This window comes from Myotis myotis, unplaced genomic scaffold (genome assembly GCF_014108235.1).
Source record: "Myotis myotis isolate mMyoMyo1 unplaced genomic scaffold, mMyoMyo1.p scaffold_m19_p_3, whole genome shotgun sequence".
NCBI lineage: Eukaryota > Metazoa > Chordata > Mammalia > Chiroptera > Vespertilionidae > Myotis > Myotis myotis.
Window position 1 is genome coordinate 12,037,992 of NW_023416335.1, and position 25,034 is coordinate 12,063,025.

The window sequence follows — 25,034 nt, forward strand, 5'->3', positions numbered from 1 at the left end:
TTATCTCTGAGAACCCAGCCTTCAGGGTACAGGAGTCAAACAGAAACCACCACTAAATTTCCAAGAAGTTAGTTCAGTGAGTTCAATTCTTAACCCTCCTTAGTGGGTTATTATATTAGCTGTTATAATAGTCACTTTTTTGATCCTACCGATTTCGTAAAAGAATATATGCATGTAAGCAGGACAGAATGTCTGAAAGGTAAAGAGAAAATCTATCAGTTCTCCCAAAAGATTGCTTTCAGTATAATGATACAATTCATTATCTATGTATGATCTTCCCTCTTAGCCAAAAAGCTTTCCAGAACTTTCTTATAGAAAGAGTTCAAGAAATGATAACTTTTAGTTTCTCAATTCCAGCATTCTCTCTGTTGGTAACTCTATTACTATTACAGCAGCAACTATTACAACCACTTCTATCCTTTTAGTTCTTTAAAATACTTGACATTTAGAAAATGCAATTCCAGAAATCGAAAGTAACACAATGTTTTCTATATTTTCTTTAATAGTGAGTTGATAACAATAGCGGTATCCATGTATGTTTTTGTTTTGTTTTTCTTTGACAGTTTTTTTTGGGGGGGAATTGTGTATATTTATACAGAACTTGCACAGGGTCTTTGATATGCTCAACTGATGCCATTGCAATAACCCGGTTATTATTTAACAGGAAAGGAGTGAATGGAAGACCAGATAATATAGACATGCCTTTTGTACAGCTTTGCCAGAAAGCTGCATTTAACATTTTCCAAGTCTGTTCCCTGTTGATACATGGGGGAAGGGAATAGACAAAAGCAGTTTAGACACATGCGCAGTAAGGTCTGAGTGACATAAGAAGGTGCCTGCCTACCTGCCTGCCTGTCAATCACACCTGAAAGCCAATGAGTAGCCATAATAGGCGTGGCCACTGCAAGCATGAGAAACCTGAATATTTACATTTCTTAACTAGGGAGGCCTTCTCTTTCCTTGCGCGCGCTCTCTCTCTCTCTCTCTCTCTCTCTCTCTCTCTCTCTCTCTCTCTCTCTCTCTCTCTTTCTCTCTCTCTCTCTCCCTCTCTCTCTTGGGCTGCCATCCTGGGCTCTCCTGTGGCAAGGGGATGTGCTCCCCTGTGCCCACATAGTGCAGGCCATGTTGGGCTCCACTCCTGGACTCATGGACTTTAATTAGCTTTATGCTGAACCACACCAGCTGCAACATGGAAGGGATACTATGGACACCGGCCTGACTTCTGACTTTGTGGAACTCCCAGCTGCCCGTCTTCCAGGCCGGACTACAGAACCCGAGAAATGTAACTTCATGCAAATAAAATCTTCCACATCCCATCCTCCTGTGGGGGCTTCTGAAAATCCTGATTTTAGTGGCTCCCCAAGAACCTCCACCTCGCTCCCCGAATGACAGGGGAGTTTCATTTTCTGGCATCACAACTACCTTTAGAAAATTTTTGGAATTAGATAAAATACTCCATTAAAATGTCCTTTTTCTTGAAACTAGAAATGCCTTTGATTTCATTTTTATCCCCAGGGAATGAAATCACCAGCTCTGGGCAGATGTTAGGAGTAATGGATGTCCGAGTAGATGGGCCAGACATGAGATGTACTGGGCGCAGCTGGGCTGCATTAGCTCCATTTTTCCTAAACTACAAGGGGACATTAAAGGTGCCCTGTGGGCCAGGGAAGGCTCAGGCCACCGGCAAGCACGCACTCCATTATTCAAGCACAATGGACAGAAAATGCGTTCTTGAGATCACTTACTGATATCTTTAATTTTGGATTAAAGTTTATATTGCTTTATCACTATCTCAGTTTGCACATAGACCCCCTAGAGCATTTTTTTTTTATAATGCCTTTCCTCTGTTTGTTATTGATAAAAGCACATTTGGTCCTTCCAATGGGTGACTGTTAGTAGCTATTACTATACCAGAGCTCACCGAATCCGATCAGAGTTTGGCGGGGTCAGACTGCGGTGGCAAATGGTTCAGTTCAGCTTGTCTTGGTGGGTGATGAAGCTCTGTAATTTGTACCAAGAAAGCTTATATTTGCTGCTCCCATTGCGCTAAAAAAGACCCAGGGCAGGCTTCATAGTAGTCTCCTACCGATTGGCCCTAATCATCTCGAGTAACCATGAAGTGGCTAAATGCACTCATAAACACCTGTAGGCATTGCTAGATAGATAGCGATGGGTATGTGTGTGCTCTAGACAGAAATATGAAATCTAGACTTGCCCTGAAGGGAGTAAAACAGTGCCTGTGAAAATAATGAGTTCAGCAAGATTTCGATTGTTTGTGTGATATTCAGATAATGGAATTTTCCTGAAATTTTCGGTGTTTCCTCTGGTGGATACCAAATACAGTGAATTTCAGGAAAAGTATTTTACATGCAGTCTACATAGAACCACTTTTATAAAGTAGAAAGCTTTATACAAATGCAAAATATTCCCCTATTAATATCTTGACGAGCAAGGATTATCTTAATTGTAATTCTGATGTATCTAGTTTAATGCCACAAAATGCTGCAATCTACTTCAGTTAAGTAAGAGGCTTATAAGCTAATGTCTCACAGAGTTTTGCATATTCATCAGTCTACATTGTCATTATTTAAAGATGGAAGGAGGGAGTTGTTTCAAGATTAAATGTTAAAAGATGCAAACTAACGTGCTCATTTAATTAGGAAAGCATGCAGCCGAGCCTGTGGGAAGAGTGTCAACCTTAACGTGGTGTTTATATGTCGTCTCCTCCCCTAGTTTTCATCATAGTCTCATTATCTGAAACTTCTCATTTCTTTCTAATTGAAAGAACACCTGCTCTTCATTTCTTATTGAGTTTGCTGTTTTCATTTGCTTTTAGTAACATCTCTAAAGACCAATTGTCAGATTAGGTGCTTAAAACTGTTCCTGCAGCAGCTTGGATAGGCAATTATCTTGGAGAGGCGAAGTCAAGTCCACGCGTTCCAAATTTGTGTCTGAGGTTTCTTAAATACGACCTCTGTGAGGGAGGAGCCTCTTTGGGGAAGGTAGATTGTCATGCAAGCTCCTCTCTGTTCAGGAAACTGACCTGAGGTTGCATAGGAAGATGGGCATGTCTAGTATGGCAAAACCCAAGAAACAATTAGAAACCGAACAGAGGTTTTGGATTTCAAACTTCATTTTGATTAGCTAGTACACTGGATATTATATAAGCAATTACCCTCACAGACACATCCAAGTTGGATGAGTCAAAATTAAAACAAATAAACCCCAATGAGTGCTCACTTTTGAAACATTAAATGAAAGACGCAGGGGTGGGATTTTATTTTATTTTAATTTTATTTCTTAATTATAGTTGACATTCAATATTATTTTATATTAGTTTCAGGTGTACAGCATAGTGATTAGACAATCATATAATTTGCAAAGTGAGCCCCCCGATATTTCGAGTACCCACCTGGCACCATGTTTAGTTATGAGAGTATTATTGACTGTATTCCCTATGCTGTACTTTGCATCCCTGCAACTATTTTCTCAGTCCCTTCACCTTTCTTACCTAGCAATCAGCCCCCCTCCCTCTGACAACCATCAGGTTGCTGTTGCTTTCCCCCTGTATCTATGTGTCTATTTCTGTTTGTTTATGTTCTTTAGATTCTGCATGTAAGTGAAATCTCATGATTTTTGTACTTTTCTGTCTTATTTATTTTAGTATAATACCGTTAGGTCTAGCCATGCTTCACAAATGGTAAGATTTCATTCTTTTTATGGCTGAGTAATATTCCTTTGTACGTATGTACCACAGCTTTTTATCCACTCACCTATTGGCGGGCACTTGGCTTGCTTCTATATCTTGGCTGTTGTAAATAACACTGCAATGAACATAGGGGTGCATAGAACCTTTAAAACTGGTGTTTTGGGTTTCTTTGTATATATACCCAGAACTAGAATTGCTTCTTGGTATATACACAAAGGCAATTCTATTTAAATTTTTTTGAGGAATCACCATACTGTTTTTCATGGTACCTATACCAGATTGCTCTGTTGGTGGGGAAGCAGTGGTAGGATTTTAGATTTTCCGATAAAGTAAGTTTTAAATAAAAATATCTTTGCTAAAATATGTGTGTGTTTTAGACAATCACTGTGCATGTTTTTGTAGTAAAACAAAAATATATATCAAAGTTTCTTTTCTTAAAAAATATATTTTATTGATTTTTTTACATAGAGGAAGTGAGAGGGAGAGGGATAGTTAGAAGCATTGATGAGAGAGAAACATTGACCAGCTTCCTCCTGCACACCTCCTACTGGGGATGTGCCTGCAACCAAGGTACATGCCCTTGACCGGAATTGCCTTCAGTCCTCAGGCCGATGCTCTGTCCAATGAGCCAAACTGGTTAGGGCTATATTAAAGTTTCTTATTTACATAGTATCTATACTAATAAAAGCCTAGGTGGCCCTCGTGCATGACGTTGTCACAAGATGGCCACCACAAGATGGCTGCATGCACAGCGGAGGCGGGGTCTGGTGGCTGTTCTGCACAGTGAGGCCTGGAGGTCCTGTGGCTCCACATGGTACAGAGGAGGCTGGACCTGGCATCTCTGCCACCTCGCACGGAGGAGGCAGGTCCTGATGGAGGAGGCGGGTTAAGGCAGGGGAGGGCAGTTGTGAGTGATCAGGCTGACAGGAGAGGGTAGCTGGGGGCGATCAGGCCAGCAGGGGAGGGAGTTGGGGGCAATCGGGCTGGCAGGGGAGCAGTTAGGCATCAATCAGGCTTGCAGGGGAGCGGTTAGGGGGCTATTAGGCAGGCAGGCAGGCGAGCAGTTAGGAGCCAGCTGTCCCAGATTGTGAGAGGGATATTCAACTGCTGGTTTAGGCCCGATCCTGCAGTTGGACATCCCCTGAGGGGTCCCAGATTGGAGAGGATGCAGACCAGGCTGAGGGACACTCCCTCCCTCCCCCGTGCATGAATTTTATACACCGGGCCACTAGTATTTTATAATGCTAAAAAAGAAAAAAAAGTAAATAATTTTATATTGTGGATCATTCATATTTTAACAAATGTTTTTAGTGACACTTTTGATGCCTTTTTATTATATATAGCAGGGGTCCTCAAACTTTTTAAATAGGGGGCCAGTTCACTGTCCCTCAGACCATTGGAGGGCCAGACTATAGTTTAACAAAAACTATGAACAAATTCCTATGCACACTGTACATATCTTATTTTGAAGTAAAAAAACAAAATGGGAACAAATACAATATTTGTATTTGCATGTGGCCCGCGGCCGTAGTTTGAGGACCCCTGAAGAAATAGACTTTCTTTTAGATGACTGAGCATTGGTTAGCACTAGCACTTTCTTATACTAAAGTAAAAATTATGAAAGTCTAAAGTGAATATGCAAAAGCTTTTATTAGTCAATGGCATTAAACAGGGACTGATATTAAAACAAGATCGAAGTAACTTGTACAAATGTGTATTCTTAAAGGTCATAGAGTACAGCTAAAAGACAACCACAAATGTATAATCTCATGTTGCTAATAACATAGCTGCCTGCTTAGAATTACCCTTTTCCTTTTTCCAGAGAGGTTTCATCCCCTGGGAACGGTACAAAGCATTCTCCTCCTTTTGTTAAAAGTGTTTCAGAAAAATTGAGTCTTTCCCATTTTCTGAAGACTTACATAGCATCATTATTTTTGTAGATCAGAAAGTTGTTGGGGTGTTCATGTTAAGCAGCTTCTTCCTTTTTTTTTGCTATAGGAGTCCTCAGAAAATTACTTATCAAATGTAGAGAGATTCCTATATTTCACAAAACTTATAAATCTGTGTAAGAGCAGGGCATTTGGGATTTGTAACTTTTTTTGTGTGCATACGGTTACTACATAGCAGATGGACCAGTACTAGAGAGAATTTTAACTAATTTCTAGGTCAGAAATTTAACTAAGTGGCCTATGGTACTAATAAGCCTATATTAGAAAATGTTCTCACAAATGTAAATCTTTATATCTTCAAATGCTTCTTTACATATAGAAATACTGACTTTTTGCTACAATAAATTTATGTATATATTCTATATGCTTTCCCAAAGGAAAAAAGTATCTTTTTACCTTTTTGTATATTTTATTTACAAGTAAAATATGATGTAGCATTCTTAACAACCAAAACCCTGAGATGATACTTAAATGTGTTTCGCTGTAGAGTTACTCTTCTTGAAATTATATAGTTAAAACTTTTAAACTAAGAAACACTAATTTTCCTTACACTTTATATGAGCTTATCTCCAATTGAAGGGGAATCTTCACGCCGTGATGCCCTCATGCTGTCACAAGATGGCTGTGCACACAGTGGGGGTGGTTTCCGGTGGCTACTCTGCATGGCTTCCGCCTGGGTTCCTGTAGCCCCATGCCTGCCACAGAGGTGGGTCCCCAGGCTCTGGCCTACCTCTTTGGGGCAATCCATCAAGGAGCCCCGGATGGGTGGACAGGGCCTATGTCTTTGGGGTGATCGATCGTGGGGCTCCCACACTGTGAGAGGGCATAGGCCAGGCTGGGGACCATGCCCCCCACCCCCCTCCCCCAGGTGTAGGAATTTCGTGCACTGGGCCTCTAGTTATTTAATAATACTTTTAGTATAAATTATGCTTGCCTGATAGAATCTTCTCCCTTTCACTATTACTCCTCAGTGATGGAACAATGCTTTTGTGCATTTAAACTGTTAATTTTACTGAATTCCATTTATTAAAATTCTAATTTTTATTATGTTGAGCATAAAAATAGACAACTATCTAAACCAAGTTTCCATGCTTTTTCATTACAACAGATCAGTGATCAGTGGTAATCTGTTGCCCCAAAGAGGGAAGCTGAATACTATCTATTTTTTTAGGTAATGGTGTTGAAGCATTTTATAATATTTCCCCCATTACAGCCATAGAAAAAATCTAACCATGCCCACTTTTAACGTATTAGTAGATTTACCAGCTAAACTCCACATCATCTCTATGAAATTTGTGTGTATTGCCTAAGATAGTGAAACACCTTTGTTCTCTTATCTGCGGGCCCATGGGTTCATTTTAGGGGAAATCTATGTGTTTGAGCTTGGGTCAAGGCTGTCAGTACATCCACATGACGTCTTGATATTGTCAGAACCTAGGAAGTCAGACCCAAGAAGAGAGAGCATCATAGTGAAATTCCTCCCCAAGTTTAATTAAAACAGTCATGACAAGCGATCTTAAAGCATTCTGTAAAGCTGTTTAAAAGAGCTGGCGTAAGAATCCTGGGCATAATTATTAGGATCCTTTTATAGTGCCCTAATTACAAAATAAAAATGAATAAATAGAGTTAATCCATTCAGATGTGGCTTCGGAAGGGTTTTCCTCACATGCAATTCTACACAACATACGTCTCTTCTTATAATGTTAGCCAGTATTGATGTCAGTATAGAGTAGCTAAATCATTATAAGAACAATGCTAATTAAGAATGATGGATCTTAAGAGAGTTAAGAAGTCCCTTGAGAACAGGAAACCTAGAACTAATCTTGAACTTATTGTTATTTAGCTGCTCATAAAGTCATTTCTTAAGACCCTATAATCAGCATGGGAGAAACTGTAAAGCTTTCGGATCTCTTCTATGCATGTAAATGTGACTATTATGAGCAACCTGGCTAATATACATACTTAAAACCCCATCTGATAACATTTCTATTTGTTTGTTAATCAGTCTGCCCTTTGCTCACTGTTCAAGCCAAAGCTTGAATAGCACATCACTAAAAACCTTACCCCTGAAGCAGAAGCTAATCGAAGATACTTCCGTTAAAAGACAGTCTTAGTTATGTACAGACATGGAATATGGATGCTTACATATTCTTTTTTTCAAATAATCAGTCCATTTTATGATAGCTTGGTTCAGCCTCGCACGGTGGTAACAGTTTAAAAACTGGAAGCCCTGGCTGGTGTGTCTCGGTTGGGTGTCCTCTGTTGCAGCAAAAGGTTGCTGGTTCAATTCCTGGTCAGGGCGCATGCCTGGGTTGAAGGCTTGATTACCAGTAGGGTGCATACAGGATGCAGCTGATCAATGTTTTGCTCTTACATCCATGTTTCTCTCCCACTCTCCCTCTTCCTTCCTCCCTCTCTGAAAATTCAATTAACAACAACAACAAAAACCTGGGGGGAATAAACAAAACTCAATTCATAATAGTTCACCTGACAATTATGTGTCCCCAGAGTGTTTTAGTACACATTTTTCTATTTCTAAATTATTTTTACTGAATTATAACATGATGTAGAAGAAAATGCAAATATTTAGGTATTCTTTAATATAATTTAATAATTACAATGATTAATTTTATGCTGCTGATGATGTTTATAAGAAATCTCTTTCTGAAGAAATATTCACCTCTATACAAGCAGACTTATATTAATGGGGAGTAGCTAGAGGAACATGTGAAATTGAAGGATGGTGTATTGGTTTCTAAAAAAACATAAGCTTAATGTTTTAAAGCAACACAAATTTATTCTCTTACGGTTCTGGAGGCCAGTAGTCTGCAATGAGTCTTACGGTGTTAAGATGATGGTGTCGGCAGGGTGGTTTTTCCCGGATGCTCTGGAGAGAATCCATTTCATCTCCTTTTCTAGCCTCCTGCATCCCTTGGCTTATTACCCTTCCTCACACCAAGTCATCCTTTCTACCGCTGCTTCTGTTCTAACATCACCATCTTCCTCTTCTGTCATTAAACCACCTCAGTACCTTCCTCTTTTGATTAAATTTAGGGCCCATCCAGATATTTAATGATAATGACCCATCTCAAGATCCTTAATTTTATCACATGGGCCAATTCCCTTTTATCATAAGAGGTAACATTCACAGGGGCCAGGGATTAGGACCGGGCTATCTTTGGAAGCCATTATTCAACTTATTACAGATGGTTTCATGTTTTACTTTTTAAGAAGGGAGAACTTGGACATATTTTTTATGTTGCTGAAACAGAGCCAATACAGAGAGAAGGTTAAAGATATGAGAAAGTCAGGAAAGAATCCGTGAGCCAGTCCTTCTCGGAGACAGGAGAAGAATGGACCTAGAAAACAAGTTATAGAGATTGTCTTTATAGCAGAGGCTACACAATTGCTTGCCAGTGAGGAGGAAGGAAAGCTAGGTCTAAGTGAGTCTGAATTGGTAGTGGGTATAGTGGCAGGAAACAAAGGGATTCTCTTTTGGCTGTTACATTGGAGGCAGGTCTTTTGCTGGGAATGGAGGGGTGGTGGCGAGGTAGGAGGCCGAGGGAGGATGCAGATGATGAGAAATTGTTGTATGGATAATGGGAAAAATAATAAGCATAGGAAACACAGAAGGCATATTGATCAGGAGAGAGCGCCTGATTTCTGTTGAAGATTGTGAATTAATCCATGGGCTCTGAAGTTTTTTTTATAAAACTAAGGAAGGTTGGATGTTGTGGAAAATTTGTACAGTGGGGCTGATCCAAAATTTCTAGGCAGCGGCAATGGAAGCCTGGGGGACTAAGGGAGTTGAAGCATTTGAAATGGTAGATATTAGATTCTAAGCTGGTTGGGGGGAAAGTAAAGAAAGATTAATGGGAGTAACTGAGTGCAAGATCTAGGGATAGGAGATTTTTGTCAGAGAGTAGGAGGCTTATGTTTAGATTTTTGAGCTAGAGGAGTCCCAGATGAGTGTGGGTATGGGACTGCATGTCTGAAGGGGACTGGCAATAGACTGTACAGGGCATTAGGAATACAAGGTGATGAGAGAGTATTGCGATATTCATTTTTTGCATAAGTATTTATTAGTTTGTTTTTTGTTAATCCTCACCTGAGGACATTTTTTTCAGTTGCTTTCCAGAGAGAATGAAAGGGAAAGAGGTAAGGAGGAAAGGAAGAGAGATGATAGATAGATGATGATAGATAGATGATAGATAGATAGATAGATACATTGATTTGAGAGAGACAAATCGACTGGTTGCCTCCTGCACTGCCCCAACTGGGGGGCAGGGAGCAAACCCACAATCCAGGTATGTGCCCTTGCCTGGGAATCAAGCCTGTGACCCTTTGGTCCACAGGCCTACCTTCTAACCACTGACCCACATAGGCCAGGGCATTGCATAGGTATTTAAATCAATTAGGGAGATGGAACGTCATAGGTCTAGAAGACAGTGAGTGAAAGTGAGTGATTCCTGAGTTGGCTCTTGGGGGAGTAATTCCTTAGTGAAAAGCCAACAGCCAGGTTGCAGCTAAGGCAAAAAGGCAAAGGGTAAGTTTGATGAGCACATTGTGACTATAGGGAAGTTTTTAATAAGTAGAGTTATAAAGGACACAGTAAAAGAGTTTGGGAAGAAAGAATACTATAGGAAATTGGATTAGAAAAGAGGAATCACAGAGAATTCTAATGGGTCAATATATTGGGAGAAGAGAGATCCAGGAAAGACTTCACTCCATGCAGTGACTTTAAGCTCTGGTGCTTTTGCCTGAAAATAACAGTAAATCCCACCTCAAGGTGGCTTTGATGCTCTGAGTATTTACGATCCCACATAAGTACACAGCCAGAGTTTGTTCAGTTCCGGGGTTAATTCAGCAGCTCAGTCATGGTGGGCTTCAAATTCTTTCCACCTTCCTGCATGCAGACATCCTTTCTATTCTAGCCATTTTTTTTTTTCAGGCCTGTCCCTTAGGATCATAAAATAAAGTGTAACCAGAATTTTCAAAACACACAAACCGGTGGGAAAATAAGAATGCCAACCCACCACTTCCTTTAAGGGTGACTGAAGCCCTCTGAGAAACTTCAGCTCTGGCATCTCTTAAAATATAATGGCCCAAATCACATCCCTCACCCATGACTGAACGCATGGCTTGATAACGTTAGAGAGGCCACCGTGATGAGCTGGGAAGAGTAAATGTTTACCTCCAGGGGCTGGGAAAGATCCAGCCTCCTCTGAAAGGATGCAGGGCAATGGCTTTGTTGAGGCAACACGTGGCGTTGGCCAAGGATAAGAAAAACTTGCAAATGAATTTGCAACATATTTTTGTCTGTTGATAACTGTGGCCTTGAGCCACAGTAGAATTGGGATTTAATTTATGAAAAATGCCCAACCCACAAAAAGGTACACAATGCCAGTCGCTGCTGCTGCTTTTTATTTATTTATTTATTTTTTGATGCTTGGAATAGGTATTTTAAGACAAGCTAAAAGTCACCACTTTTACTTTTACACTGACCTTTAATTTTTTGGTCCTTATAAAAATAAATGAAAGAAGAGATTATGGGAATAAAAAAATGATAATTGATTATGTATCTTCCCCATCCCAGAGGCCTTAATTTTTAGCACTCCTTTCAAATAGTGTCAGAAGTCTCTCGAAGAGAATTTTCTTCTAAATTCATGCTGTATGAAATTCAAAATAATGTTAGAGGCTTTATGATACAAGGATTTAATTTTCCTTGTAAATCTTGTTAAGTACATAAAATAATGCAACACAAACTGATTACAGAAACATGTAATTTTGGTTCTAAAAGGTGCTTTAGAAGTCATTTAATCTCAGCCATTTATTTTAAGATGGAGATTTGTGATGCATTCAAGGTCATTAGTGAGTATGAAGCTTGGAACTACAGGTTGTTTCTTAGAATTCCAAGTCTAGGACATGTTTTCACTCTCCTACACCACCCTGAAGGACTCATTTTTTTTTCCTATTAAAAATGCAGTATTTTGTTCAAAAGTTGCATCTCTTTATCAGCGGTTCTCAACCTGTGGGTCGCGACCCCTTTGGTGGTCAAACGACCCTTTCACAGGGGTCGCCTAAGACCATCCTGCATATCAGATATTTACATTACGATTCATAACAGTAGCAACATTACAGTTATGAAGTAGCAACGAAAATAATGTTATGGTTGGGTCACAACATGAGGAACTGTATTTAAAGGGCCAGAAGGTTGAGACCACTACCTTAGATAGTACTAAGAACAATTATCTCACTGTCACTATCCTATTCTATCCTATTCTATTCTATTCTATTCTATTCTATTCTATTCTATTCTATTCTATTCTATTCTATTCTATTCTATTCTATTCTATTCATCAGTGAGGAGAGGTCCTCATTTCTACTGGTTGCTAGTGGAAGTGGGCTTCTTGGGATACCCTGAGAAAAAGAATTTTCTGAGACTCTCATGGGAAAATGAGGTATTGTAGAAAGCTTTATCTTTGTGCAATTAAACTCTTGAATTTCCAAAGCCCCATTTCCCTCTGTCCTGCCATGGAAGAAGCCCCATTTTGCCTTCAGCAGAGCTCAAATCAAAGCCACTGCCCAGAGTTTCCATTCCACGTAGGGACACAGTCTAATTCAGCATCAGACTAGTTGCAGTCTATCAGTCCATGGTGCTTGGGGTCGCCATGGCCACATGGCTATGGAGGAAACACTGGCAGGAGGAGTAAAGCCAAAGGAACCAGAGAGCTGAAAGAGCCAGAAGAAGAGAGAGTTCCTTGGTCTAGGGATTATGTATTCCCAAATTTGTGTGGGCTTGCAATGACTCTGCCTACTCTAGCCAATCCATGGTTCCCCAGGCTTGACTGACAGGCACTTTCCCTGTGTCACCCTGACTCATTGCACATGCGCCCATCTTCCCCTTTGTTGGACCCCTTCCCCCAGTGACCTACAGGGAATGGGCCAGTGGACCCCTGGGGAGTGTGAAATTGCAGCTTCCTGGTGAAGCTGCCAAAATGGCCATGCCTATAATGCCTGGACTTCCCTTTTGCTCCTGTTCTATTATTAATAACTAGCTAATTACAAAGGTACCAATATTTTATATCATATTAACTTTATGTGTTATGCATATATTTATATATCATATCTATTTTTATATAAGGTAGGGATTATTAGTAACATACATTTGCAATGAGATTACAAGCAAATTATTTGGATGGATTAGTTAGAAATTCTGTCCCAAACTGTACCTGTCATTGGTGATAATTTATTTTTTGCTATAATGTATCATACCTTATATTGGAAATAACAGATGACATCACTGGCCTGGATCTGATGATCAACTTCCCTATCCCTTTTCCTGAAAACCTTGAGTATCACTTTCTTCAACCTCTTTGTACATTCTTCAAGGAGCTCCTGTAGGCCTCTAAAGAAATTATTTTTCACTATATCTATCTTCCAATGTGGCTTTGCTGTTTTATGACTCTTATATAAACAACAGAAGTAAACAACATGTAGTAGGCATATAAAACAATTTAATAGAGATTAAAAATTTAACTTAATGGTACCTAAGCTTTGGGGAGGAGTCTAACAGCACATTTAGCAACCAATGAAATTGCAAGGCTTTTATCAGATTATAGTTTGGAAGAAGTTACATTAAAAAATTTAAACTGCTAGATATAAATGTTCAAAACTTTCTTTTAAACTTACTCAGAAGTTTTAGCATCTCCTTCACTCTCCACCTTCTCTCTATATAAAAATGCTCTGGTTTCTCCTTTCTTAATGCCCTTCTCTAAGTCTTCTCATTCTTTCTAGCTACTTCCTTTTTTTCCTTCTTTTCACTTTCAAAATTTTTAGTTGGATGATGGGGACAGCCTCTGCTTCTACTTACTCAACAGCCCTTCTTTCCTAGTCTCCTTGCACCTGCGGCTATAACCTGCCTACTCTAGGCTTCCTAACCTCCTCAGTGCTAAGTACAATGACATACTCTGGGTCCTACATCCCCTTATCCTCTCGATGCCACTGAGAATCTGCTCCTCCCTTCCCTCTGCCCGAACACCTCCTTCACTGCTCTCTACCATCCACCTCTCCTCATCCTTCCACTTTCTCGCTGATCATTCTTCTGTCTTTTCCTCTCATTTCTCTCCACCCTCCTGTCTCTTAAGCATGATTACGTGGCCATTTTAAAGTGTGATCTGATCTTTCATGGTCCTCTCTTTTAGGCATATTTCATTTATTCCTAGGACTAAAACCTTCATCTGGGAAAATTATTCCTACTAAATGTGTAGCCCACTCTTCTCTCAAAGGTCTAGTTTTCCAATCACTTGCCAAGCATTGCTGCTTGATTAGCCTGCCATGGACTCAAACTAGTGTGTCTGGGATGAAACAGCTTTTCCTGTTATAAAACGCCTTAGTCTCTTGAATTCCCTGTATCTTTCTATGGTCTCCAAGAATCACACATTACAGCCACTTGAAGTATAACAGCCATCCCTTTGCTCTATCTACCTCTCAAGCCCCCTATCACGTAGAGTTTCTGTGAATTATTTCTTGAAAGTGCTGCTTGCTTTTAATCCTACTCCCTTTTCCCCCTGCAGGTTTCCTCTGCTAGGTCCTTATTCAATAATATTTTGTCTTATTGAAGCAATCTTTCTGTTCATATCCGCCATCCCATCTTTCAGTCTAATTCTAATCCCTTCTGCATTCTAAAGGCAAATTCATCTTTCTGCATTATCACTCTGATTATGCCATTATAAATGAAATTTTGGGTGACTGCTATATTGGAAAAAACCTCTTTAGTCACTCATTACAGACTTTCTCCAATGTAAAAGCAGCGTCTCTTCCTATTCTCATCTTTCTTCTCAAAAGGATCCTCTTGCTCCAGCTAATTGGATCAGTCGCCACTTTCACAAAATGCTGATGCTCTTGTTGGCACCCTTCCTGGAAGGCCCTTTATCCTGTTCACCACCAGCTCAGCCTGTAACAGACAGCACAGTTCTCACCACTTCTGCAAAGCCTTCCCGTACCACTCTGGCCCGAAGTAATCTTGGCTTCCATAAACTTGGACAGCATTTGTTAACCGATCAATTCATTTTGCAGAGTCGTGCACTGGTGTGACAACCTGTGTCATTATTACCTTGAACTTTTATTAGAAATATATCTGCAAGGACTAAATCTATTTGAAAATGTACCGATGATGTCCTTATTTCTATTTACTTCAAGTAAAAGACCTTAAAGACAAGGGCCATGTTCATTCATTCAACTTTTACTAAGTGGTTTCTGTGAAATATTTAGAGAGATGGAACAGAATGAAACATGATCCTTGTCTATAAACAGTGACACTCTGATGAGACAGGCTGGTAGATGAGTGAATAATGGCTAAAGGTTGCTTTAAATGTTATAATAGAAAGATGTGTGGGATCTAGTTAGGAAATGAAGGATAGATGACCAGTACCATGAGGAGTGTTTAGAAAAAGCCACGATGATACATGAGTCTAGAAAGGCTTTAGAGAGAGCAATGCTTATGATGGGTCTTTCTTTTATATCATGGTTCATTCTTATAGAGTGTCGTGAGCATGCCCAAGGAAGGGAAGACCTAATTAAGTGAGGAAATAGATCACAAGAAAGCTAATCCTGAATATGTACATTTTCCAGTAAATAGAATGCATACAAGTTCAAGCAATTTTTTATTTATTTATTTATTATTTTTATTGATTAAGTTATTACATATGTGTCCTTATCCCCATGTTCCCCCCTATCCCCCCTCACTCATGCCCTCACCCCTCTGTTGTCTGTCCAGTTTGGCTGAAGCATAGATGTTTTATTGGTGTTAAAAATAATGTAATTATAGATAATGTATATTTGATTCATGTTATTTTTTTATTCCTATCTAAAGTACCTTTCTTTCATACATTTCCTTCTGTAAACAACTGTTAAGATAAGACACGTATGCATATTGTTTTTGAATTTTATGTTGGGAAAAAACAATTATCTGACTTTGGCTTTCTAGAATTTATAAGTTGAAAACTCTACCCAGTGCCTTCAGCTCCATATAATTATAGTGAAAGAATCTTAAGGTGGCCAATTGTCTCTTTATTATCTTGTATATAGAATGTTCACACCAACAGTTTTCAAGAAATTGAAGAGATGCAGGATGATAAGAAGCGGGTCTGTTTGAAGGTGGAGTAAATAGTATCATTGGTCATGATTTGGAAAATTAATAATTTCTGTTTTCTCATATATGACAAATCTGAAGATAAAGCAACAAGAAATTGAAAAATATTTTTATTGTTAGTCACCTAAATGGAGTCCAAAAGGTAAGTTATTAAATAAAGAAAACTTTGGTTCCATAGCAAAAGATAATATAACACCAAGTAGATAAATCAGTTGGTATATTATGTAAATTCAATGCAAAATTACTCATCTACTTATTTTAAAATCGTTGTTACTCCTTGGATAAAAAATGCAAAGGGAAATTATTGATCCATAGGTAGAAAAGGAAATGACTGATTCTGAAGCACTGGCTGAATAGCATGTGTTGTTTTAGCTAAATCGCATGTATGATTTAAATGCCTTTCTGATGGTAGGCCTTACCCGATCTTGGCAATTCATTTATTCCCCCTTTTACTTGCATTCTATTTCATCATGCTACAATCACTGTCTGATATATACAAACAGCACATTTCTCTATTTAAAAAAAAAAAAAATCAAAACCAAATCCAATTTAGATCGTAAGTAGCCTGTGGCATTTGCATAAAGAATCAATGTGCTTCTTGCTAGATAGTTAAACCCACAAAGTTTTACATAAGGCCTGTGCATTCTCTCTGAGTCAAGCCTGATGAAAATGTACATAATGAAGCTTCAGCCCTGTCAAGGGGTTTGTACGCTCGAGCTTGACATTAGTATAATTGAGAGGTCGAGTAAAAGGCCCATCACCATGCCTTTTGTTAGCCCCAGTGCCAATAGTGATAAAAAGAAAAGGATGTTTAGGAACTTTCAGAGTATGCATTTATATTTTAACTAGAGGCCAGGTGCACAAACTTTGTGCAAGAGTAGGCCTTCCTTCCCCCGGCTGCTGGCGCTGGCTTCCCTCTGGCACCCGGGACCTGAGCTTCCCTCGCAGCCTGCTGGGGTCCTGCCCCAGCAGATCCAGGGGTTCCCAAAGGCGTAGACGGAGTCGGTGAAGAAGGAACGACACAGAGACAGTGTTCAGTTGATCAGCAGCCTAGCCAGGATCTCCAGCCAGGATCTCCAGCCAAGTTCTGGTCTGGATCTCCAGAGAGGTTCTGCTCTGGATCTCCAGCGAAGTTCTGGTTAGGATCTCCAGCCAGGTTCTGTGTCCATGTTCTCTTGCTAGGTTCTCCAGGTTCTCCAGCCAGGTTCTGTAGCCATGTTCCCTCGCTAGGTTCTCCAGCCAGGTTCTGTCCAGGTTCTCCAGCCAGGTTCTGTAGCCATGTTCCCTCGCTAGGTTCTCCAGCCAGGTTCTGTGTCCATGTTCTCTTGCTAGGTTCTCCAGGTTCTCCAGCCAGGTTCTGTCCAGGTTCTCCAGCCAGGTTCAGTCACCAGGTTCTAGTCAGGTTCTCTTGCCAATTTCTGTAGTCAGGTTCAGTCCAGGATCTTTTGCCATGTTCTCTCCAGCGAAGTTCTTCTGTCTCTAGGTTCTGTGTAGGTTCTGTCTTCTAAGTTCTGTCTCTCGCTGTCTTGTTACATCTGTATTTATACCAGTTGATTCAATCCTATCAATCTCTATTACAAAGGTTAGGGCGTTTCTTATCTCCATTCCAGGGAGTAAAGATTATGTAGCTTAAGCATGATTGTTCGTAGTTAAAGTGATTAATTACCCGCCTGGCACTTAGTTGAGGGGTTTTATTCCCTCCCTAACTTCAGGGGAAAATCCCTACCTGGGGAAACAACCTTTCTCAGAGAGGAGACCTTGGTTAAAACACATAGTGCCAAGAAGGTGAGCAAACATATTAAGAACAGTATGCCATATATGCCAGGTCCTTTGAAACAGCAAGGATGCACTGGCTCCCGGCAGCAGCCCTGGTTTTCATCCGGAAGGTCGTCCGGAAGGACGTCCGGTCTAATTAGCATATTATACTTTTATTATTATAGATTTTCATTAATCACTTAGAATAAGCAAATAATATTTTTAGTTGGAATAGAATACAAACTTCCTGAAGGGGGACTGAATCAGAGTATAACAGAAGCAAGAGCTTTGGGGTCAGATAGACAGGGGTTTGTGTTTCATTCTAGCTTTTTACTAGTTGTGTGATCCTGCCCAGGTTCTTTGGAATTTTCTCATCTCTAAATAATATTGGTAGTTACTACAACTTAAAAATATATATATAAAATTTCTGGCTATAGAAAGTAGTTAAGTATTCTTATCAAAGATGCTGTTATTTAGGCAAGTGTTAAAATATTACATTTGGGACCCTCCTTTGCTTTGAGATTTTGACTCACAATTGTTATCCAGTTGATTAGCTGGTTATATAGCATTATAATATTAGAAGGCTGCCTTTCTGATGTTTATGTGGACCCATTAGTCTCAAGTGTGGTTGAGCCTGTGGAATAAGGCAAGGACCTGTCTCTAATTATTTTAATCATGCACAAAGAATGAAAAATGAAACTACACTAAAGGATAAACTCTTTAGAAGTGCAATGCCTGCAAGTAAATATGGAAAGAGCATTTTTAATATTGTTGACCCATTTGGCTTGATATTTTATATATAAATATATATGTATATTTATAAATATATATATTTATAAATATATATATGTTTATATATATTTATATATATATATATATAGGGCCCAGCGCTGGCCCCGCTCCCCACCACTGCCACCAGTTGCCTCCCTCTGTGGGGTAATTGGCGGGGTGATTGGGGGCCCCTGCTGGCACCCACCTTTGCTTGCCTGGGGCCTATGGGCTGGGGGTAGCTCCTGTGTTGAGCCTCTGCTTCCTGGTGCATCATAGCGACTGGTCATTCCACTGTTCAGCCTATTTGCATATTAGGCTTTTATTATATAGACTAAGAAGTCCAAAAAATGCATACACACACTTTGAATAATTATAAAGGCAATTTTTTTATTAAAATAAATTTCATTTTCAAAATTGATCTATCAGCTGTTACAGTGTGTATACATTTTTTAGGATACCATATCTATATCTATATATGTATAAGTGTGTGTATTATATGTATATATGTATGTATATATGTTTATATACACATATGTGTAGGGTTGGGTAAATGTAGATTTACAGTTATTTATATGAAAAAATGATACAATAAGTAATAGAAGAATAAACTTGTGTTTTGCATACTCACAACTGTAAACCTAATTTGCCCCAACCTATTATGTGTGTGTGTCTGTGTATATACTATATGCTCTTTCTTACTATACAGTAAGATGTCAGGGTAGATAGAGAAATGATTCTGCTATGTAAATGTGCCACATGCCTATATTATGCTTTTTCAAGGAAAAGAAAAGCACAACTTTTGTTTTTTAAATCTGCAACCAAGGATGTGCTTAGAGAGAGGAAGGGACAGAGAAAGAGAGAGAGAAAGAGAGAAACATCGATATGAGAGAGAAACACCATCTATTGCCTTTCGTACATGCCCTGACCTGAGATCCAACCCTCAGCCCAAGCATGTTCCCTGACTGGGAATCAAACCGGCAACGCTTCAGTGCACTGGATGATGCTCACCCAACTGAGCCACTCCAGCCTGGCCAAAAAGCACAAAATGTATAGATTGCAACGTGTGTTTCTTTTCAGTTGCATAATCGCAATGGTTGAGCATAATTTTCCCTGTGAGCCAAAGGTCGCAGCATAGCAGTTTCACAAACCCTTGAGTGGTACCCAGCAGAAAGCCCAGAAGTACAGAGGACAACTCACTTAGGTGACTCAGGTCATTACAGACAGAGGTTCAGGATAGACATTGAACTTACTTTTACTAACTAACAGTGTATCCTTTGGCAAATTGCATTTCTCCAAGAATATCTCTTCACATAGGACGTGAACTGATGATAATACTTGCTCTATCTTGCTAGATTGTTGTGAACATTAAATGTGATTGTAAATGACCAAATATGAAGGAGACTCTGAGTCATTGGCAGGTGTCTGGGTCTTTTCTATTTCAGCCTCTTTAATGGTTTTGTGAGCCCCATCGATGATTGAGATACAAAGAGAAAGAAATGTTTAGGAACTTTTCAAATGTCCATTTCTATTTGAATTTTGATTTCAACTCTTATAACAAACATATTATTTCTGGTAATGGAATAACATGTGAAATTCCAGATGGGAAACTGAGGCAAGAGGGACTTGGGGCCAGTCAGACATGGGTCCATATCTCAGCTAGCTCCATGATCCTGCCCATGTTCTTTTATTCTCTCATCTGTGTACATATATAAAAGTTTAATATGCAAAGTGTCCCCTCTGGAGTTTGACTGGAGACCGGGAGTTCGATTGCTTGCTATGATGTGCGCTGACCACCAGGGGGCAGCACGGAACAAAGGAAGGCCCCGTTGGCAGCTGGCAGCCAGAGAAGGAAGGCCCTGGCCAGCAGCTGGAGAAAGGAGGCCCTGGCTAGCAGCCAAAGGCCTCCATTGGCCTTGATTGCCAGCCAGGCCTAGGTACCCTACCTGTGCATGAATTTCGTGCACCAGGCCTCTAGTCCTATATAATAAAAGACTAATATGCAAATCCACTGAATGGCCAAACGACCGGTCGCTATGACGTGCACTGACCACCAGGGGGCAGATGCTCAATGCAGGTGCTGCCCCAGGTGGTTAGTGCGCTCCCACGGGGGGGAGCGCCATTCTGCCAGAAGCTGGGCTTATGGCTGGCAAGTGCAGTGGCAGTGGCGGAAGCCTCTCCCATCTCCGGGGCAGTTGGACATCCCCCAAGGGCTCCCAGACTGCAAGAGGGCACAGGCTCGGCTGAGGGCCAGGTGGTGTTGGATTGCCGGTTTTGGCCCAATCCCCACAGGCCATGCCGAGGGACCCTATGTGTGCATGAATTTGTGCACTGGGCCTCTAGTCTCGAAATAATAGGGATAGTTCCTACAATTCTAGAATATAATAAATTAGCATTTTTGCCTTCAGAATTTACTTTAGATTTAAAGATTTTGGTAAAGGAGCTTGTGAAAACTCAGAAAGAACATACCCCAAAATGAATTTCTATAAATTGGAGCCTTTGGGTTAAATAATTTCCCCAAGTAAAATTTGAAAATTTGACTTGGGTCCTTTAAGAAAAACGTTAGCATCTACCACAGCAAATATTTCATAGAATCTTAAGGTGCTGTCTGTCTTTACAAATCCTCCAATGTATTTTTATAATTGTCACTTAGATTTTCTTCATGTTGTAACTGGTTGGGTAGAATAAAGAAATTATTGCCCTTAAAAAATGCTTGCCCTAATCCACGCAATTGAAAACAACAAGAAAAATGTTTTCCACATACAGGTTTGATACTTTTCAGTCACGGTTTTGTAGCCATCATTTATTTCTTAATTGAGAGTTATTTATTCTAAAACTAATAAAGTCTATCCTTAGTTTTTCTGGCACATAGGTTTCATGTTAATGACTAATTTCTGCTTTAATATATTGGCAACTATTAGCAAACCATGGATTTATTTTATTGCATGTAGAGGGATATCAGCTGGCTTACTTCTTTTTTATATAGATGATCTATTAATTTACCTTTTAATCCTAAATGGAAGTCATAATTTGCTTCATGCTTTCCCTCCTGGCTGAGAATCATAATTAGTTATGGCTCTGGAATATTGCAGGATGACGATGCTTTTGAGAACACATGGATCATTCCAATCTCATAAGTAATGGTGCTACTCAATTTTATTACACACATTTAAAAGATTAAAAAAAAATTAAACAGGAGACAGAAATAAATATTGTGTTTAATGGGGGTGAAATTATTTTAATGGTCGAGAGAATTACATCTATGAGCTAGACTGAAAATAAACTTCAGCTTCTTATTGTTTTTCTATCACTAACATAATGCACCTTTTTACAAGACTAACATTGTGGTTACATATGGCAATCATTCAAGAAACATTTGTTAAATGAAAGAAAAAAGGAATAGATACATGGGTATGAAGTGCCATCCCAAATTCTGTGAAAATTCCAAAGTTCTGCGCATCATTTCTGTCTAAAATTAAAGTTTCTAAAAATTTACAAGGCTTTGGTAGCCAGTCTGGGTAGAGGAGGGTCATGAAGTCTCTTTAAAACAAATCATTATATTGTTGTTTTTTTTAAAAAAAAGATTTAAGGACCTAGTGTGTTAAAAATTATATTCCATGTGAATTGCACTTTGTGTAGATGTTCCATTAGCCTGCTAACCTGTGCCTTTCCCTTACTTTAGATTGATTTCCTTGATGAGAAAGCACAGTGGAGGGTGAAGAACAGGAATCACAGAGCCACACCGGGCTCGAGACTGTAATTTAGCTGTGAACATCGGGCTAGATGCTCCTGTCATACTCGGCACTGTGTGTTTAGCTAGACCTAATTGACAGAGACGAGCAGACAGCAGCCTCTCAGTAAACAGTGGCCATTATTGCTGTGGCTGTTGTTAGTTATTCCTTTTATGACATAATTTAACAACAACTAAGAGCAGTTGTAGCTATTTCCTGTTGTTATGCATTCATCTGAATTATTTTTACTCTAAAGTACAATTGTTCTTTTTTTTTTTTTTTAAATCCTCACCTGAGGATATTTTTCCATTGTTTTTTAGGGAGAGTGGGAGATAGAGAGAAAGACAGAGAGAAATATTGGTGTGAAAGAACCTATGGATTGGTTGCCACCTACACAAGCCCGACCTGGGCCCAGGCCCAGGGAGGACCTTGCAACTGAGGTATGTGCCCTTGACTTAAATCGAACCTGGAATTCTTAGGTCCACAGGTTGATGATCAATCCACTGAGCCACACTGGCTAGGGCAAGTATAATAATTCTTTTCATAAGATTTTTACACATATGAACTACTCCAGTTTAATATAATAGTTAAAAAATGTTTATTTCTTAACTTAAATTTTCAATAGCTTCCAATCACAGTCAGTAGAATATTATAAACTAGAATAAATGATTTAAAGGGCTGGCAAAGCTTAATATTTATATCATATAGAAAAATTAGGAGAAACTCCTAATTTGAAATTTACTTGTTGAGATAAAATATGAGTCCAATGAAAAATACTCAACCACTTTTCTTTTCATACTTCAGTGTTGTAATGGATTGCATTTTTGTGTCTCCTCTCCCAAATTTATATACTAAAACCTACTCCCCAGTGTAATGGTATTTGGAGATGGGGCCTTCGGGAGGTAATTAAGTTTAGATGAGGTCATGAGGATGGGTTCCGTAGAAAGGGATTAGTGTCCTTATAAGAAAAGGAGGGGAGACCAGAGCTCTCTTTCTCTCTCTCTCTTGCTCCACTATGTGAGGACACGGGGGGAAATCTGCTAACATCTTTTCTTTTCTTTTTATTCACTGATTTTTAGAGAGGAGAGGGAGAGAAAGAGAGAGAGAGTGAGAGAGAGAGAGAGAGAGAGAGAGAGAGAGAGAGAGAGAGAGAGAGAGAGAGAGAGAGAGAGAGAGAGAGAGAGACATTGATCTCATCCATGCACTGTTAATTTCTGTATGTTCCCTGACTGGGGATTGAACCTGTACCCCTGGCCTATGGATGATACTCCAACTAATTGACTACCCAACCAGAGCTTTTTCATTTTTATTTTTTAGAATATTTTTTTAATTGATTGATTTTAGAGATAAAGGGAAAGGGAGAGAGAGATAGAAACATCAATGATGAGAGAGAATCATTGATCGGCTGCCTCCTGGGATCTGAGCCCACAACCTGGGTATATGCCTTTGACTGGAATCGAACCTGGGATCCTTCAGTCCTCAGACTGACAATCTAGCCACTGAGCCCAACCAGCGAGGGCTCTGCTGGCATTTTTATCTTGAATATCCCAGCATTCAGAACTGTGAATCAATAGTCTGTTGTTTAAGCCACCTGGTCTATGGCATTTTTTTAAATAATAGTTCTACCAGACTGATACAGACATAAAATCATATTTGGGTGTAAAAAATAGAAGTAGTTAAGCTATTTAGTCAAAGTTACTTAGTTTTACATTTTTAAGTAGCCTACTTAAAAATGTTAAAATATTTATAGCTTAAGCAATAGTCTCTCTACGCACATATATATCAATACTAGTATATATAATTACATGTAATTTTATATCATAATATATATTATTATACATACTAGGGGCCCAGTGCATGAATTCGTGCACCTTGAAAGGAACAGTGGGCTGTGAGGCTGCAGTGGGCACTCAGCCCATCTTCCATGCTCCCGCCTGTACCCTCCTGCTGCAGCCCCTGGTCTCCTGTCTGCCTTCAACCCTGCTCCCACTGCCGCCCACTCCCACGCACTGATGGCGCTGGCCCCGTTCGCACCTGCTGACAGCGAGAAGCAATTGGGGCTGGTGCCAGCAGCAGGTGCAAGTGGGGCCAGCGCTGGCTGTGGGTGCGAGCGGGACCAGCACCGAAAGCAGGAGCAAGTGCTCTGTGGGAACGCGGCACATGGGAGCGAAGAATTTTCAGTAACCACTAGAGGCTTGCCCTGATGACAGTGACTGGCACCCCACCTTGGTCTGGTGCCCGTGCTCACCTGCTCCACCATCCCACTGTGGCCGATGCCCGCCATGTTCTACACTCTGCCGCCTGCTGCCAACACTCGCCACGTTCTGTGCATGCCCCCTGGTGGTCAGTGCATGTCACAGCGACGGGTTGTTCAGTTGTTCCATTGTTCAGTCTATTTGCATATTAGGGTTTTATATAGAGAGATAGTATAATCTCCTCTGTAAAGGACTAGATGAAATAACTGATAATTGATAAATAAATTTAGCTGAGGTGTTATATTTATATTAAAGGATATTATAATCTGTTATTTTAAGGCAACGCCCTTCCCCCTCCCTTTTTTTTAGGCAGAGCCCTCTGAGTCTAGCAATGGAATGAGGGCACCACCAGGTCCTAAGTCGAAAGCTCTGGTGTGAACTTGGCAGCCTATCATTTCTTGTAGTTCATGACTAGTTTTCAACCTAGGTTCACCAGCATTTCCTGTGAGCTAGCTACTTTTTCTACAATAAAGTCCATTTTTGCTTCTGTTTCTGTTATTTACAATTGAGAATTCTATTTGATAAGAAACAAATCCCTTCTTCTCCATCTTCTTATTTTTATGAAATGTACTTTCAATTTGTGATTTAAATATTTGTTAACTTTTTAATACTTTTCCTGCCACATTTCCACTGGGATATTTTGATACATATCTGCTGTCTTTACCTGTTCACTATTAATAGTGCTATATAATCTATATATTGATATCCTAAATA

At 39.8% G+C, this 25,034-nt stretch overlaps 1 long non-coding RNA gene across 1 annotated transcript in view; it reads left to right on the forward strand.

The window, feature by feature from the left end:
* Nucleotides 1-25,034, forward strand: part of LOC118651766 — a 50,938-nt gene that overhangs the window by 12,866 nt on the left and 13,038 nt on the right. The window contains exon 5 of the long non-coding RNA XR_004966342.1: nucleotides 15,748-15,953. This is a non-coding gene — a long non-coding RNA (uncharacterized LOC118651766). The remainder of the gene's footprint in view (nucleotides 1-15,747; nucleotides 15,954-25,034) is intronic.